Source organism: Protomyctophum bolini, assembly GCF_963924005.1.
Source record: "Protomyctophum bolini genome assembly, chromosome: 3".
Classification (NCBI taxonomy): domain Eukaryota; kingdom Metazoa; phylum Chordata; class Actinopteri; order Myctophiformes; family Myctophidae; genus Protomyctophum; species Protomyctophum bolini.
This window is the reverse complement of record NC_137864.1, coordinates 6,288,372-6,308,558: the sequence shown is the minus strand read 5'-3', so window position 1 is coordinate 6,308,558 and position 20,187 is coordinate 6,288,372. Positions and strand designations below refer to the sequence as shown.

The 20,187-nt window shown below is 42.9% G+C and overlaps 1 long non-coding RNA gene across 1 annotated transcript; it reads left to right on the top strand.

Moving 5' to 3' along the window:
* Positions 1-5,128: 5,128 nt before the first annotated feature.
* Positions 5,129-19,532, top strand: LOC308312669. Its single transcript, XR_013963798.1, has 2 exons — positions 5,129-5,765; positions 19,295-19,532. It is a non-coding gene; the product is annotated as an uncharacterized lncRNA (long non-coding RNA).
* The last annotated feature ends 655 nt before the right edge of the window (positions 19,533-20,187 follow it).

Below are 20,187 nucleotides of genomic sequence, written 5' to 3'. Positions count from 1 at the left end.
CAGGAAGGCAGACAGCTACTCATAGACAGACAGACAGCTACTCATAGACAATTGGGCAGGCAGGCAGACAGCTACTCATAGACAGACAGACAGCTACTCATGGACAATTGGACAGGCAGGAAGGCAGACAGCTACTCATAGACAGGCAGACAGACAGCTACTCATGGACAATTAGGCAGGCAGGCAGACAGCTACTCATAGACAGGCAGACAGACAGCTACTCATGGACAATTAGGCAGGCAGGCAGACAGCTACTCAGACAGGCAGACAGACAGCTACTCATGGACAATTGGACAGGCAGGCAGACAGACAGCTACTCATAGACAGGCAGGCAGACAGCTACTCATAGACAGGCAGACAGTAAGACAGCTACTCATTGACAGACAGACAAATAACTACTCATGGACAGACAGACAGGCAGGCAGGCAGGCAAAGAGCTACTCATGTTATGTTATTATGTTATTATAACAGCTACTCATGTTATGTGCAATAATTTGTGCAGTTATGGAAACAGCTCTTTGTGTTTATGCAAGAAAATGTAACACATTTATTTATTTACATATTGTGTGCATGCACATTGTACTTTGATACATTTTGCGAAAATAAAGCAATTGAAAGAGAGAAGTTATCAAGTATCATTAATGTCGTAATTTTATCTACTGGCCCCTGGCCCCTTGCCATTTTTGTAATGTGGCCCACAGGTAAATCTATTTGAGTATCCCTGATCTAGGCTACCCAACACTAAGTTAGCAGTGCACCAAATAAACAAGTTTGCTGTTTTTAAGGACACTTTGAACTCTACCATACCAAGCATCTACACTTCTAGAGTGTACTGTATGGTGATTTTATGAGGTACAACAAAACAATGGACAAACGCATTGTTAAAGGTTGTGTAAATGTTAAGTCAAAGCTTTGCCGTTTATTCTGATAGTAATCATTGCTAATAGTGCGTTCTGTAACAGGGGTCTCCCCAACGGCGGTGGCTTTATTAGATTAGATTTAGTCTTGTATATATTTATTTGTGTCACCACTTCTAATGTCACTTATTTATCCTATAGCCTTTGAGTTTTATCTTCATGATTGGATAAAATTGGTATCCTGAGTGAATTTTCTATTTACTAAAGAGTTACTGAACAAACATAGTAATGATTGATTACTAGAATATCAATTTACACTTGTTTTAGCAAAACTATCACCATACAACAATCGTACATAATAATCGTCTTAATAAATTGACATTTGACTTGTTGATTAAGTCAGAAATGTAGGCCTGTCAAGAAGGTTTCACAAATAGTTAATTGTGTCTCTAAATGCTGAAATGACAGTATAATAGCATGAACACTATTTAACGACTACCTGTTTTCAAAAGTGATGTTTGTATGAGGAGAACCTGTAGCCAACTATCTATGATCTAGGGCTGGGGTCAATGTTTTTCAGGCTAAGGACCCCTTAGCTGAGAGAGATGAAACTAAATATTGGATTCATGTTAAATGTGGGGTTTCAGACATTTAAACGCTTAAACCCTCAATACTATGTACACTTGACCTTTGGCCTTGTAGCTACTTGGTCTGCTCTTTTTTCCCCCCCCTGTCCATCAAATCTCTTTGCTGAAAATAACCGATCTAGAAGCTCACAATGCCTTGCAGACGCGTTGTGAGCTTATAGATCCATTTCCCCAAATGTTCACCCAGAATAGGCTTGCGAGGGTTCAAGTGGTTAATGTTGAAGACCCTGATCTAGAGAATTGCTTGATGAATACAATAGATATTATCCATTATAGATGCCTCAATACAAAACTACATTCAGACCCTCTGCAACCTGACTGCCTCAACTCGGACATCAAAGCATCTTGCCACGATGCCTGTCGTATATTTGACAACGTTTCGTATCGTATTGAATGTTGCGTCACATTGCTTCTGATGCAACGTCCAGCCTTCAGTATGAGATTAGTGCAAACGGAATAATGCCCCTGTTAAGAGTTCAGAGAGGAGAAACAAGGCTTATAAAAGGCATAAGTTGAGCTGGAGCATGTTTCAGTTAAAGATCCCTTTGAAGAGTTGTAATACAGTAGTAGTCAAGGCTAATACACAGACACAGTCTGCAAACTCTTAGTAATTTCTGCTAACGGATGGCAAACTCTTTCTCTATGCAAATAACAAAGCAACCACATGATGCATGTAGGGGGGGTCATTATCTCATGTTATTTACTACTACCACTCCTGTCTCCTAACTTTCTGTACAACTAGAGAAGACACCCGCAGGGTTGGCGTGGGCCCAACCTTACAACCCACGGAAACTAAACTACTAAGAGCTTTGTGATCAGGACTCTATAGGGGCAACATATATAGAATTACAAGCTCAAATATCTCTTTATCGGCAATGGGAGAATCTTTGATCTAACGATGGGATGTTTGGTTTTGGGTCCGATCCGTCCACCTTTCCCCGGCGTTTAGTACCCCCAACCGGTAGAATCACACTCCTCCCTTCTTGTTTGTGTTCCTTCTCATCACCTACATCTTCCGGAGAAAGACGTAGGTGATGAGAGCCACCACGCCTGCCGACAGCAGCCCGATGACACACTGATGGACGCCGATGGCGTCCTCCAGGTCATGGATGCGCTCCTCCATGGCGTTGGTGTGGAGGTAGTCATAGACGGAGGCTCCGATGCTCCACACGGCCCACGCCGCGTCCACCACGGCCTTAATGGTGGGAGAGACCATCGAGAAGGCCACGGGGAGCCAGGCGCAGGTTCCGCCCACATCCAGTGCCTATGGGCCCCCACTATACGCTGCAAATAAGAGAGAAGAGAGAGGGGCAGTGCACGGGGCTTGTTGAAATGGGTGGCCCTATACTTTGACGTTTTGCATGAGAAAGGAATGAGTAATGAGGAATTTTGTAGCTATTTATTAATAGCTACAAAATCTGTCACCAGTTCTGAAATCAGTATTGGTGTCTCAGTCATTTCTGGTATTGTATTTCCTTATATACATTCCACTGAATCCACTCCCATCTCAGACCATCACATCACCAGCTCTAGACCAGCTGAATAAGTGACAGACTCATCACTGGGCCTTCTGACGTCATGACTCACTCATGACACATAGTGTTGTTTTCTATGGGCCTTTCTGTCAGCTGTTCATCCCCATGGGGAGCAATAAACATTGTAAATGATAGCGTTGAATCACATTACTTTACTATTAAAGATCAATAATAACTCCTATAGGGAATGTAAATCTGAATCATGAACTCTACACAGCTATCTGGGCTGACATATATAAAGAATAAAGACTTGAATGGCTTAGGGTTGACGACAGGGTACAGCATCTTGCAATGGTCTGGTCCACAAGATTCGCTATACACCACCAAGATACCCATGTATCTGTCTAAATACTTCCTTAATGTCAACGAAGTCCACACCCACAACACCAGAGGGAGTTCAACAAACCATGTGCAACCCAGATTCGGCACAAACAAGGGACTAAATTAATTTCGCTCCTATGCCACCAAAATATGGAACGCCCTACCAACAGTCATTAAGACATGCGAATCCCTTGACTCCTTCAAACCCGCTCTCAAAGGGCACCTACGGTTCACCAATTCGAAACAGACCCCTGTACATTCTGAATCCCCCGCCCACCCATTTCCCCCCCTCAATATGTTTTTTTTACCTCCTCTATATGATGATTTCCTGTTTTTGGCTATATAGAAGTGTATATTTGTAGGCCTACGTCAAATGTTATGATGAATTGAAAATGTAATAGCCTACTAAGTACTAACCCTACTTTATGGTGTCGTCCACCTGCAGTTGCAGACAGCTAGTTTTTGTATTGAGTTGTAGCCTACTTGAAATGTAGGCTACTGTTTCTGCAAACTGTTAATACTTCAGTCAATCAAAAAAGATCTAAAGAAAAACGGCTCAATGTTGGTGATTTAGGATTTATTACAAATCCTGCATTGGTCTCTGCCGCCTATAGGCTACTAGCCTACTGAATGAACAAGGCGCACTTGTTTAGCTGGTTACGTCGCTTGCAGCTAGGAGTTCGTATACGTACACGTATTAGTTTAAAATTACCCATAGCCTAGTTAATGGTGGCTACTTACCAACGGTTTTCCAATGCAACTGTGGGATTAACATAGGCTACGCATCCGTAGCCTACTTGTGTTGTCGTTTGCGTAAAATATCAATCAAGCTGTTATGAAATGATGTCTGGTGTTGTAGCTGTTCTTGGCCCATCTACCCAGTGTGACATTGCTTGCTGCTGTGCGAGCGCGTCACCACGCTCGGACTAAGTAGGCGTCATCTCGTACAATGGAAAACAACAATGCATTATTAGCCTCCTCCACAATAGAATATACAAACTTATACAATACAATATTTCACCTCTGTGAATATATATGCACACCCTTGACTGCATTTTGCATATCAGAACAAAATCAACAATTTACCCAAAATGTAATATTCGCTCTACCACTGTCATCTATCATCTATAACTATAGGCCTACCTAGATTTTAGGATATAACTTCCGCCAAATCTAAGGACACAATCTCTTGAGATTGTCTCACACTGTCACACATAGGCACCGCCACCGGTAGCCTAATTTAAAGATTGCCCCATGATGTAAAATAAAGTTAAGGCAATGACATGTGCAGTGCACACTTTCACCACGAGGGGTCAGGCCACGCCAAGATATTCAGCAATGATGTAAAACGATAAGATAAGATAAATATGTATTGATCCCCGGTGGGGATTCAGTCAAATTAAAAACGAAGAGAAGCGATCACCTCACACAGTAAAGGCACTCGGTGTTTTTTTGGACAGGGGACACCGGTCCGCCACTGCAGGAACTGATTTAAAATCCATTGGAAACATAATGAGCAGAGATATATGGTTATTATAGGCTGTTGTAGTTGTGTTACTGGACTTTCGAAGAAGCAACAACATAGGCCTACCTCTGGAATGCATGCATGTTTTAGGTAAACATATGTCCGTGGATCGTGGCTATATTATTACCCAACAGTGCTCTTGACTTATAGGCTACTTGTGCCATTGCCAAATCAATATTAACAAACACTGCTGCGCTACAAAATCTTAGCGACGGAAACCTATAATTGGAGTGACGCGCTCAGAATACCACTTAGCAGAAGTCCATTTTGGGGAGGGCCCAACACGAGGGCGCAACACCATATATCAGGTCCTTCCACCTCCAAGTGATATCGTGGTCATAAAGCTGCAACATGGCAATAACATCAGCGGGCTCTTTACAGAGCGGATATATTTTGGTTTAACTGTCACACACTGCACGGCGTGCGCACGATCGAGGTCCGCTCCTCGGACTGGAAAACGCCAAATGAAACGCAGGAGGAGAATCGGACACCACAAGGCACTGAAGGCACTGAGGCAGCAATACACTGTTGCGTCTCCCCCCCCCTCCTTGGATGGGACATGGGAGGAATGCCAGGACTGGTCCGAGTTGTTTTAGAAGAAATTGCTGCAATTTCGTCCCAACGGATAATCTTACTAAATGTGTGGGGTTCTTCGTGCAATAGGCTACTATAACGCAACTGATCCGCGATGTTATAACAGGGGCGGTGGTGATGGTGGGGATGGAACGGAGAACTTCAAGTTCAACAGCACGCCACATACAGACCAAGTCCTGTATGATCACAACGAAGTCATCTGCTGCCTTTAATACCACGGGATGCAGACACCAGCCCGTCGCTGTGCTCTGCGCTCATCATTGTGTGTGTGACATTGGACTGAAAGGTAACAGCCACCCAGCGACACTTATATAGAGACGCATACAAGTTCTATCTACACACACTCTGACAAGACAGCGGAGGATCAATTTATAGATTTGGCTACACAGATAGTTTATAGATTGAGAGCTCTAGTGCACTCTATGCCGACCATCTATGGCAGGATGTTGAGCTATTTCTATAGATGACACACCTGGTGTTTAAGTTAGGCTATAGCTACTATACTACAAGTATAGTAATAAATATATATATTTTTAATTTATTAACAAACAACGGCTTACATTCATGGACTTTAAGTGATGCTGTGTGTCAGAGGTTGGGTCTTTGCGGGCAAGGTGAGTCCTCATTCATTCAACTGGCCTACAAAGTCCCAGTTTCTGGCGCACGTGACCACCAAGTTAGATTCTCCACTGTGGGCTATAATTCACTACATCATGGCTATTGTATTGGCAGTTCTGTGGTTAAATTATGAAGTTATATAATCTCGTTGGGTACTAATAATAGCATATTGGCTATACATTTCTGTTTAGATCAAGTGCAACTCATTAAACTTTTAGCACAGAAGCAGAAGCTCAAACAATAGGCTATACTCCTTGTTGATTTACAAAGAAGTTAAAAAAAATAATAAGGAAAATTGGGGGATCAAGAGCAAACAAACTCTGGCTGGTGTTAAATATGAAGCGATAACACTGGATAATATAATAGTAGGCTAAAGTAGGCCAAGTTTATTCTCATGTAGGCTACTGTGTGCAGCACATCTACTGCACGGTTGAGGCAAATTGTAAACCTAGCAAAATTCCAATATGTCGTTTTTTTTGTTCAATTTATTTAAAATTCATTCTACAATAATTCACAAATATATTCTAAAGGTGTTTCCAGCTCATGGAAAAACATATACAGGCCCCCCCAGAAAACGAAAGTTTGTGAAAAGTAGATGAGCATGGGCTTTTAAAAAGGCTATCTAAACCGTTATTAGGTTGAGTTTTCAGACAATTATGCCCGTCCTCTTTAGACTGAATCATTGAATTTAAAGATCATTAACATTATTTGATACATCTCTCTGGTATTGCATAGGGCTATAATAAAAAAAAAGTTACTGAAATGAGTGACCATAAAGAAAAGTAGCAAAGCCCACCCACTATTATATGGAACAAGCATGTCAAGTGGTGAAGAAGTTGTTTTGAAGGCCTGCTTCTATATCTGTCCTGACCCTAGCATGCCGTACATATCTCACTAATGAATTTAGCATCCTGACACTAGATGCTTTATGTAATTAATAGAACGGATGGTGATGGTGGCATCTCCGTGCTGCAAATGACACATAGGTAAGATATTTGCTGAAGCATGGGATTTTTATTTTAAAAGCTGACAAAAAAACACTCCACTGTGACCGCTATAGAAACACTCTTAAATGGTCATATAAACGTCTCCCTTTGCCACCGGCAAGCAAGACAGTAAATCACTACATTTATCTTTCAGTTTGTTTTATTTATATCGAGTATTGGCTTTTTGAATAGTTATTCATGGTCTCGCTCCAAGGCCCATGTTTAACAAATCAGTGGCAGTCCATTTGTTTTTACAAGCCTGCTATTCTTTGTTGCTATTGTAGCAAGTTGCTATGGGCCTACAGTACAGTGGGTCGCAGGGAAATGGACACTGATTCCTATTAAAGGTAGATTAGTATCCATTAGTGAAAATGTATAAATAAATACACTCACATCTAGATAGATAGATAGATAGATAGATAGATAGATAGATAGATAGATAGATAGATAGATAGATAGATAGATAGATAGATAGATAGATACTGTATAAGTCTAGATACTGTATACATAAGTGTAGTACGTTTTAGATTAGGAGCTATACATTTACCTATCAGCACACACTCACACATGTCTGCCATAATGACATATGCCAAAATGACATATCACAAAAAATGCAGATAAACAGTCTCCAGTACAGCCAAATCCACTCCCATGTATGCTAAACAAGAGCAAGAGCCGCAGCCAGAGTATGAGAGTCCAGGGCCTAGTAAGGCAGGGCTTGGTGGAATGGGCCTGGTTTGAATAAGCTCCCATAGCTATGGGGAACTCTGGGATAGTCACCAAGTGTGCTGATTAAAGTTGTGATATTAAACAGTGCTGGCTGCTACTGCCTGCCAAGGCTCTCTCTCAGTGGCATTTCACATCGTTTAAAAGGTCCAATCGGGCTCATCTCAACCACTTACTGCACAGTGTTGCTTACATCTTTTTTTTTTTTTTTCCATCACGCCTGTCTCATAATGCTCTCTCCTCACACCATTTGTCAGTAGGGTTATATAGGCTTACTTTAAATAGAATTTCCCTACATTTTGCATTGTAGGTGTAGGTCACAGAGTTCGCCAAGTTCTCTAATGAGATAGTGAATGCCTTAGTAGGCTATATCTTGCGATTGTATTTAAGCATTATGTAGGAAACTCTGATAAATGTAAAAAAAACAACAAAAAAACACAGACTGTTTACCTTTTGCGTGAAAGCCGAACTACTAATGAACATGAGGAGCGTTCCTTCTCGGAAACTCTGGTATGAACTCATTCGACCCCCTTTAAAAACGTCAGTGCAAATCCCAATAAAACTCTGCCATTATAAATATACAATTCATAAATACTGGCAAGCACGCTTGCTTTGTGTGAAATATGTGACCCAGCTCCCCTAAAGGGCTTGATATACTTTGTTGAAAACCGAAAATAGCAGATCCATGAATTCACAAATGTGTCGCATGAGCGTGACGCAATGTGAGCTTGTAGATCAGCTCTTTCTGGAGCGCAACCACGTATATAAATCCTGCTTCAAACGTTAAATATTCTAAACATTCTAGGTCGTTGCCGTCCTTCAGCCGCTACTCGTACCGCTACCAAAGTTATGAACTCAAATCCCGTTTGACGAGCCTAGTAAATACTGCTCAAAATGTTGGAATGAAACATTAGAGGAAGGTTAAGCTAGCGAGGGAGGGGCGAGGGAGAGAAAAGGCAGCAAGAAAAGTGAGGGACTTTTAGGGGCAGCTGTGTTTTATTAACCCAGTCATAATGCCCCTAAAAATCCTTATTGCTCTTGCAATGGTCAACAATTCTCCTGTTGCAACACACCCGAGAAACTCTATACCAGTCAGTATGTATTGTATGACATCACCGCAACAAGCTTAGCTGTCACACTAAGGGGACCAGGCATCCATGGTTAACTTATTAAAGAAATGCGAGGCAGGTATAGTACTGTACTCAATGAACTACTTAATTGAACTCTAAATGTATAAAAAAAATGTACCTGTTTCTTTCTTCCAGGCAGTCAACCGTCTAGAAATAAAACAGTAACCATAATGCCTTCAGGGGGCTTTGCTGTGCGTTTCGCTGTACATGCAAAGATTAGTAATTTTGCAAACATGGGGGGGGGGGCTGTGGGAATGTGGAGCGAGAGGGGAACATGTCGCACTTTGCCCAGACATTATTAAATGCATCTCTTATGAACCGACGCTCCCTTTTGGCAAACGTATGAATTACTCTGACATTATATTTCTGTCCCAAGTACTCATTGTTTAACATGCAGACAGAGAGTCGGTCCTATCCGTGTCCTTCATGGTTTTGACTTTGTGATTTTGTGCCAGGGGACGAATGGACAGACAGATGAGCATGCAGGAAGATAAACGGAATAGAAAGAGCAATACAGACAGGTGTACAGATACAGATGACAAATTGCCATCCAGCCCAGACAGACATGAAGGCAGGCAGAAAGGAAAGAGTCACAGAGGAATATATAGACACACAGAAACGGAGAGAGAGAGAGAGAGACAAACTGGCAGATAAATAGACGAAACGGAGAGAGATGAATAGACGTGAGATACAAACGCAAGCAGATAAGACAGTAGAAAGAAAGGAAGAAGTTAAATTAACACTGAGGATTTTACTTTGCAGACAGGCTGTGCAGAACTGACAGACGGCCTGTGCAGAACTGTGATCCAGGCCTGGGTGTGGTGTGGTGGTGTGTTGGGGCTGGAGAGAGAGAGAGAGAGAGAGAGAGAGAGAGAGAGAGAGAGAGGGTGGTGTGTGGAGCAGAGCTTTCGATGTTGGTGAATGACTCATCAGAGGGAGGCTATTCTGTTGAGATTCCCTCCGGGACCGCCACTGTGGAAGGAAGGAAGAATCCTCCCCACCACAGGGAGAGCTAGGAGGAGAGAGAGAGAGAAGGAGACAGAGAGAAGGAATGAGGAAAGGACAGAGAGGGAAAGTGTGGATGATGACTCAGGGCCGTACGGCGAGTGTCAGGGGAGGGATGTATGGAGGAGGGAGGGGAGGGAGGGACAAATTACTCATCAGAGCATGTGGAATCTCATATGGCTATCACAGGACTGACTGTGTGCTTCCCGCATGGTTGCTGCTCACCCGCTACCCACCCGCCATTAGCCCCAAGCGCTGACCTAGGATCAGTCTCACATTTCCATCCATGACAAGAGGTGAACAAAATATGTGGAGGGCAAGGAAGGGCGGGGGGGGGGGAAATTGACTTGAAAGTAGTGTTTGATTTATTTTTAATCAAACTTGTGTTCACTCCTGTTTGGCTATACCTATAGAGGCACTTTGCACTTGACTGCAAAATTTGATTTAAGCTCTTTCAGCAAAAGATAATCAATGTGACTTAGGTCCTCAGAGTTAAGAGCGAGAAGGGTGAAGTCTTGAGTAACTGTGCCACAAGTCTTTCTTAACTGTAACCTTTGTTTTCTGGCAACAATGTGTGTGAGGGCCCAATGACCCATGTTGAAATCCCTTTGTATCTCTTTCAAAAGAATTAAAATAAAATATTATATATATATTCTTATGTTCTTTTGCCAAAGACTTTTGACAGTGCGGCAACAGAATTGGTGTCTGTCATCATGGCCTTAATTCTGGCACGTGGCTGTTCAATTAACCACTGGTTTCCGTTAAAGTGGGTGGCAAGACAGGTTAGTGTCCTGGATTTAATCAGGGATGGAAACAGCTTTTTATGGGATAAATATTGTAGTGCTTTGAAAGATGAGTTTCACCTGAGCCTTTGTTTGCATACATTTGGGTTTTAAATTACAGCAAGTTGGCGCATGTCTCTCTGCTCTTGTCTGAATTAAGCAATGTTGTGGAAACATGTAATCTGAGCACAGACTTTTATTCAAAAATAATATGAGAAAGTCATTGCCTTTTATCTAAACAGAGAGTAACAGTTGAGGTACAGAGTTTCTCCTTTTCGTTCACAGGAACAACATTATTGTCTCCACCAGGCCGAAGGCATGGGGAGAGAGTATGTTTTTTCACTCCATACGTGTGTGTGTGTGTGTGTGTGTGTGTGTGTGTGTGTGTGTGTGTGTGTGTGTGTGTGTGTGTGTGTCCGTCCGTCTGTTACCAGCTAATCTCCGGCACCGTCGATGCCAAATTTTGCACACACACTCCCTGGATATACCAACAATGAACCTCTTCCCCAAATTTCCCAGAACGGCCTGTTATAGCGCCACCAGGAGGTCGACTTCTGTAAAACAATTATTTTGATATTACTCCTCCAGATTCTGTCCAAAGATCCCACAAATCGTTACACAGAATCTCTATAGTCATGTGTTCAAGTCGGATCTGTCCGATATTTCATATTCCATCCTAATTGGCTATATAATGCCTATATCTGAAAATCAGAAAGAATATCACAAGCAATAATCCCACACATTAGAAAAGATCATTGTTAGATACATTACATCTGTAAGTACGGTAATACAAAAGACAAGGTAGTCAGCAATAGCATTCAAACAGAGTGTCATAGTAGATCAGCCTAGGGAAATTGTATAAAAGAAACGGCATCAAAATAGGTGTGTGTCTGGCAGGAAATAATATTGCATTGGGCTTATTCTTCATAACTATGTGCCAATAAAAAAATGCCTGTATCAGTAGCGATGACTGGTGCAGTGATGTTGTTAGTATGTTTATGTCTCATTAAAGGCACATAGCTACAAAATAACCTTTTTAGATGTTTTGGAATTGATGTGTCTCTTTAATGGGTGCTTGAATATAGGTTCGACAATTTTAAAATGAGATCTTCGTCAATGTTCGACAGACAGACGAGCCACTGTATGTATGTTAGTGGAGTGTTTAACTGGCGGATTAAGTTAAAGCGTGACATTAGCATGACATGCAACTGGCTTCTCTCTTTACCAGCATGTGACTGGAAGGCCAAACCAGTAGGAGATTTTGGATGTGTGCGTTGGTGATGATTCAGATACTGACAGGGAGCCAAACACGCAAAGGCAAGAATTGGCATCTGTGTGTGTGTGTGTGTGTGTGTGTGTGTGTGTGTGTGTGTGTGTGTGTGTGTGTGACTGTGTGTGTGTGACTGTGTGTGTGTGTGTGTGTGTGTGTGTGTGTGTGTGTGTGTGTGTGTGTGGCCGGTATAGATACATGCGTGGCCGGTTAAGACTCACCCGTGGCTTCTGTGTACGGTTAAGATTAGGTTAGGGTTTGGGTCAGGGTGTCGGACTTCATTGCATGTCGGACTGTGTGTGTGTGCGTGTGCGTGTCCGTGTGTGTGTGTGTGTGTGTGTGTGTGTGCGTGGTTAATCTCGGCACCATTGGAGTGGACCAATATCAGCATGACATTCTGCACGCACACTCCCAGTAGCCCAAGGAAGAACCTCTGCCCCAATATTTTCACGTCGACCCGTTATAGCTCCACCAGCATTTTGTCCTACATAATGTTGTCCAAACATATTTATCATATGATCATGTAAGTGGAAACCAATCATATGTCTAATCACAATGGAATATGAATAAACTAAGTGCGGGAGTGGCCTGTACGTATTGCACAAAATCCCACAATCATGAAACTTTGCATGCACATGGTAATGTGCATGCAAAGTTTCTAGGCTAAGAAAGGAATGCCACCCGAATTCTTTTCGAATCAGCCTCATGCGGTTGCACTATACAAATGATTCACAGATTAATCATGTTTTGGCCTATAACTCATGAACTGTAGGTCATACAATCAAATATTTTCCCCTTGGATTCCTTGAATAATTAATAATTATCCAACTCCCCAAATAGGTCACTGCCATTTTCAGAATTCTCTGATTCCATTCTGATTGGCTATGATTGGCTTTATGGGAGTGGGGAGTTTTTTGCACGAAATCCTACAAATCATGAACAGACCTAATTGCCATGAAACATGTTTCAAATCAGCCTCATGGTGGCGCTATAACAGCCCACTTAACGATTTGGCCTATAACTCTTGATCCACATCAAATGTATTTCCCCCCGGATTACTTATATCTCATGACACAACTCTCCATATAGACGAACCCATCTTCTCCACATTTGGAGTTACATCATGGCAAGGTAACTATTGACGATATGCACATGGTTGCCATCTTGCCAGCAAGGTGTTAACTATAGGTGCAACTTCCCATTGAAAGCCCAACGTCAAATTCACCAGCATTGAAGCTGTAAGAAAAGCTTGAATTATCCACGTTCTATCTGCAAAGTGTTTGTTTCATAAAAATCCACTGTACGCATGTTATGAACTACTTCCCGTCAAGAAATACCTTGCAGAGGATTTATTTTGTTTATTTAGTTTGGAAGCACTTATTATCAGTAAAGCAACTTCCTGCTGCATGCTCCATTAGTGCACATTCAAAACAGGTGGTACGCAGGGCCGTTGAGTGATATACAAGCACTTCCAAACTCCAACACCTGCAATGAATGATGACAGGAAGTGGCTCATAACATGTCTACGGTGGATTTCTATTAAACAAAAACTCTGCAGATTGAAATAGGATAATCCAAGCTTTTCGTACAGCTGCAATGTTGGCGAGTTTGACGTTGTTTAATACAATTAGCTTGGACTTTTCTGTTTGGGTGAATGGGCTTTCAATGGGAAGTTGCACCTATAGTTAGCACCTTGCTGGCAAGATGGCAGCCGTGTGCATAAAGTCCTTTAATGGTACCTCTGTGACGGCTGCGCCCAGGGCACCCTACAGACAAATTAGTCTACAGACAAATCCACAGAGCTTTGCCCTGTAGGCCAGCTGGTGTAGGCTATAGGCAATCAATACTGAGGTGACAAGCAGCGCTTAATGGTACACCTCAGCTATGGCCAGCGGTGGAACAACTTGGTACCGGGCTAGGGGGATGTCCGCATGATCAGCCCCCCCACCCCCACCCGTACGACACAATGAATTATGGTGCAATATAATAATAACTCATCAACGCTTGACGTAACATCACTTTAAAACCCATTTAGGCCCGACGTCAAAATTTTAAAAAACGTTCGCTCCGATTTTTCTAAAATAGCAGACCTACAAGCTTGTATAGTGCGCCGCTATGAGCTTGTAGATCTGCTTTTTCAATAGCTAAATTATAACATAATGCTTAGTTAAAACACCAAAAGGGGTTCCCGCCCAAAATGGGTTAAAACAATCATCACAACTGCCACAAACAGTCTTATACAAACCAGTTTTCTCTCACATAAATTCAATTTGCACAACGTAGCCTACAGTGCACGGTGGACCCAATTAACTAAATAGTCTATATGAAATGGCACGGCGGCCAAACAGTTACAAGTACATCCTTGCAGGCAGTGACATTACAGTACACTATACTGTACTGTAGCCTACCTGTTAATGTTTTTTTTGGGCAGCTGTTGATGATTTTACCAGCGTGGAACTTACACAATTAATGAACTACTCACCTAATGCCGCCGTAGAGGTTCCACCATGTTTAACATAATTCAAAAGTGTGTACATTGTTTAAGTCAAAGATACATGGTTTACAATTTACATAATGGTAAATAGGCTATATTAACTTTGGCTAAAAGCATGTGTTTAATCCACAACCACTTCTTGTTTACAAACGGTTTCTGCATCACAACTGTCATGGCAGTTGTCTACCACCCGAAACAGGCTTCCTCTTCCTCTTCAAAATAAAAGGGGCCACTTGTAATGATTAGTCAACACTAGTTTTATTTATTAAAGGAGAATTCCATACTAAAAGGCTTTCTTACCTTTCTTTGTAGTTGTTACGTCCCCACCAAAGAGGTCCAGGTGTTATTTTGTACAAAAGCTCCTTATTGGCTATTTCCCCTATCATAAGCCCTAAACGAATTGCATTGAATTGAATGGGGCTATGGGGTGTTGTGCTAATTCGCTTATTTCCATCGCTCAAAATTATAATTTCTTTGTATATATCCTCTCTTCATAATGTAAATAATATCCCAAGCGGCACACTTTACTACTTCTTTCGATGGAAATAAGCTAATTAGCATAACACCCCATAGCCCCTTTCAATTCCCATTCAATGCAATGCAATTCATTGAGGGCTTATGGTAGGGAAAATAGCCAATAAGGAGTTTTTGCACAAAAAAACCACCTGGACCTCTTTGGTGGGGACGTAACGACTACAAAGAAAGGTAAGAAAGATAACAAACCATTCTAGCATGGAATTCTCCTTTAAGTGAACTTACAGTATGCACCCTGAGATAATGTTTTGAATGGGCCCGCTTCCTGGCTTGCAAAGTGCGACCAAATAAAAGGTCTGTGAGTGACTGTCTAACGATGTGTGGGCTGGCAACCATGTGCATATCGTCAATAGTTACCTTGCCATGATGCAACTACAAATGGAGGAGAAGAAATCAAAATTGCTCCAGTGATTGGAGCAATCCCAAATTGATAATTCAATCAATCTGGGCTGGGCCCTGGAGTCACCCCCCCCAACCCCCCCCTCCCCCCTGGCGGCCTGACCTTGGCTATGGCTGTGGCCAGGGTCCCTCTGTGGATTTGTTTGTCATGTCATCAAAAGTCTTATTATTTTTCAGATCCCATATTCCAGTTGGACAAGACTGGCTGCTTTCAAAGGTTTGCACATACATCTGGGTATAGGCAACCTGCCCTGGTGGAGACCTGGCTGTGCTCTGAGGAGCACACTTTTCTAGTTTTATAGTTTATGTGCGTATCCAAGACCGAGAGGGTGATGAGACGATGAGCTCCTTGGTGGCATGACTCGACAAGAGAAAAGAACACGCCTTTGGGACCATACTACCCCCTACCCGAAAGCACACGCCCACACAGAGTAAAATCCTAGGAACCCCCCCCCCCCACACACACACACACACACTCACGCACACCCTGGGTAAATAGTATGTGTACTGCACACACGCGCGCGCACACACACACACACACACACACACACACACACTCCTAGCAGCAGCCGCATATAGTCCTAGATCTTAAATTGACGTTGCCATTATAGGGTGTGGACTCACAAAGTTCCCGCGGTAGAAAGAACCACTCAAATCAAGAGCAAACAGTGAACCGACAAAGGTGAGAGAAAAAACTGGAGCAGACTTTCTGCATGTGGATCCCGGGGCCTGTATATAGCAACCCCTTTTAGAAATGAGAATGAACCCGATCCTGACCTGGTTTCGGCCAATCGGCTTGTGAGATCTGCCCTTATAGGTGGGACTAATAGAGTCAATAGAGGAGGGTGTATAATCAAAGTGTTGCAGCGGTGCAATGGTCATTTCCTCAATAATTAGCGATATCTTTTTTTTTAGTTTCAGTGAATGGGAGTTTGTTTGTCCTCCTCTTGTGGATTCTTTGAGGCGTCGTACAGACATACGAAGCCTGAGGCCTCATTCACACGTATACCAAACACCACTCAAGCAACTGTTTGGTCGTTGTTTTAGTTCTTTTGGGCCACCACAATGAATGCTTTTCCAGTGGGAGTCACATGGTTTGACCAAACATTTTTGTTTGATGAGGGGGGAGGGGCAGAACACCACCAGCAATCAAACACAAATGTTTGATCAAACCATGTGACTCCCATTGGAAAAGCATTGCGGTGGCCCAGAAAAAAAAGAAAAAAAAACGACCAAACATTTACTTGATTGGTGTTTGGTACGTGTGAATGATCAAGGCCTGAGGCTTCGTACACACATAAAGAACAACTGTGCTGTGCTCTGCCTGTGTTTCATGGCCGCCCCAATGCTTTGTTTGTGTTTGATTGCCCCCCCCTCCCCCCATCACACACAACTGTTTGGTCAAACCACGTGACTTCCATTGGAAAAGCATTGGGGCGGCCATGACACACGGACAGCACAGAGCATGTTCGTCTGACATGTCTGTACGAAGCCTTAGTAAGATAAAATATTTAACTAGAGAGATAATCACCCACTTCACATGCAGCTTTGACCAGGAACTATATAAATCAATTATATTTTAACAGAAGCTGGCAACTATTTGAAGCCTATAGCTGTGCTACTGAAAACGTCGGTCTCTCAACATAATGTGGTTGTAAACGGATAAGAACTGTATGTAGAACTGTGCAGAAGATGAAAATAAACACTAGAATAGGACTGCCAGGTTTCACACACACACACACACACACACACACACACACACACACACACACACACACACACACACACGCACCTGACTGAAATCTCCCAACTCAGTCAGACACCAGGGCTGCAGATGCACGCGCACAAACATGTGCGCGCAGTGCGCACACGCCACAGGCATAAAACGCTCCAACTCTCAACGGTTTGTTTTCATACTGAATGCTACGCTGCTCACTGTTGTTGAACATTTCTGCGCCAATGGAGTGTGGAATGAAATGCAATTCAATTGCTATAGTCTTCCTCTCCAGCCCTCCTCTTCCACCGTTTGTCTGAGTATGTGTGCCATATACGTGACTGCATGCAGCAGACTTCATATTTGCAGTCTCTGAGAGTTTGGCCTTGCTTGAAACTATTTGCTCGTATCATGAAGAGAAATGGAGCTTGCATTATATAGCCAAGATGTGGTCCTATCCACAGCATGACGTGGACAACAGTTCCTCTGTTCAGCACAAATATTAGAATGACTCTGAACTTTCTCCCAGTTCAATCCCATTGCCATAGATTTATACAGATGATTTCTGCCTGTTTGGGGTCAATGATGCATAATTTAGCAATTAAACTTCACCAGCCAGAGGCGTTTCCAGGAATTGCATGTTGGGCAGGCAAGTTTTCGTTTTGTTGTCGTTGTCTTCGCCCCCTCGTCCCCCCCCGTCCCCCCCGCGCGCACAATCAGAAGCACTAAAGGTTTTCAAAGAGATATACCTGCCAGACGAGTATAGGCTACAAAGGCTGAAAGGCATGCATTTGCATTCCAATGGGTGATTGAGGGTCGCACTCTATACGCACAGCGGCCAATCCGCTGTCCACTATAAAGTTCTCAGGTCTGGTGTTTGTCCTCTCAGTGTATGGATTTTGGCCAGGCAGAAATGTAGAATGTAGATGGATGGGCCACTGTCTGTCACCAGCACTCTCTTTGCATTGCAAAACCAGCTGAAAGTTGAACTCAGCTCAGCTGTCTGTGCGCATTGTGCAACATTGCACTCTGTAGTAAAATTGGCAGTTATCTGTTTGATGTCGCAGATACAGCCAAGCCAATAGGTAGAGTTAGCCAGTGAGAGAGAGAGAGAGAGAGAGAGAGAGAGTGTGAGTGTGAGTGTGAGTGTGAGTGTGCGCCTGCGTGTGCATGTGTGGCTGTGTTTTTACAAGCGAGGAAAAGAGTGTGAGTTTTGGCACATCATTTGCCAGAAATGGACTGTTTCGATGCCAGAATTCACCAAACATCTCAGCGTGCAGAACTGGACATGTTTTATCTTTTAAAACCGTTCAGTAATCATGGTGGAGCAGTCTCTCTCTCTTTCTCTCTCTCTCTCTCTCTCTCTCTCACAGATACAATAGGAAAGGTAGTCCAATATTTTCTTTCAAAATGGTTAGCAACAGTAGGGGCAACATATTTTGGATGAACAACAGTGTTCTGTCCAAGCCTGCCTCTGCTGCTAAATGGGCATCTGGTTATAGCCACTTAAGTCCTATATTTTATACTTTACCGCACTACAGTGTCCTATGAAAACAGCTAAAATAGCGATCTTCAAGCTCACACATCGCATCATGAGACCCCCTGCTGAATATTGAAAGAAAATGTTTCAGAATCTTTGGAGACTTTTGCCCGCGACTTGCCCGAAGTGTATGGATGCCAGGTTGATAGTGGCTAATAATAATACCTCATTTGAAAATAGATAGATATATTTTTTTAAAGTTCCTCAATCCACATTGGTTCTGCAGTTCTATTGAAAGGAAGTTATTCAAGGCCCTGGGAAAAACATTGTAATTTATCGTATGCGTGCTCTTTATGTTAATTGGCTTATGCATCGACGGGATTCTTCCATTTTGGTTTCACAAAGGAAATGTGTTTCTGTGCCTTTTGTCCCCTCGAAGCAGTTTGATGTGCTAGTAGTAACGTTAAGTAATGTCGGTCTGCAAAGCACATGTTGAACTGACAAGTCTGTTAAATATCAGCGCCACATCCATGTGACATAACTGATGTGGACATAAATAAATACTTCAAATGTACGTGTGTGCGTGTGTGTGTGTGTGTGTGTGTGTGTGTGTGTGTGTGTGTGTGTGTGCGCGTGCGTGCGTTGCGTGCGTTGCGAGCGTGCGTGCGCGCGCATAGAGCACGTCTTATTTTAAGGTTGAACAAAGAGCTGTTTTATGTTGGCACTAGAATGATGGGAGCCACAATAATGACAAGCATGCCTGAGGCGACCCAAAGCCCTGAAATGTGCCTCCTTGGAGAACTTCCTACTCATTCCATGGGCATAAGTGCGGTGGATTGATGGCGACCTTACTCCAAACTCAACAGTTTTGGTAATATATTTTATATCTCTTAAGTTAACCCAAAAAAAGAAAAACGGTTTTCATGACACTCATATTTTGTTGTTTGTTAGCACTATTTCAATACCCCTTGCCCCAATTAACTTATTATTTCAATGCATCTTTGTCCTGGCTGCTTAGCAAACAGCAAGATGATATTTAGCCTTTGCACGTACTGTATATGTGCATAAACACAACTGACATGAGCGGGTCCAGACATAATTCCGATGGGCCGGTGTTTCCGATGGGCCGGTCTTCCGACGGGCTGCCAAGCTGTTCTGACGCACGCACGCACACACACACACACACGCGCATGCACACACAGCCATGTTGGTTTGCTTGTGTGTTGATTAGGCTATAGGCTGTTATGCAGAAACAAGCTATAGAAAACAGATTAAACAATTCACTCACATTATATTAACTAAACAATAGGCCACTTAACCAGTAAGACGCCTGGGGGGGCGAGAAGCAACCTCACCCTAAAGGGGCGAGGTCGCGTACGTACACTGGCCATATATGGAGCGTATCTTGAGTGTACAGGGTGTGATGATGTCAGAACAAGATATGGAATGTCAGAACAGGTCAGCTCCATATATAGATAGATAGATAGATCTAAGGGTGGCAGCCGGGGCAGTGTATCGAATATGCAGGGTTTGATGAGGGCCCAGGTAGGGCCACTGGCCTTAATTTTCG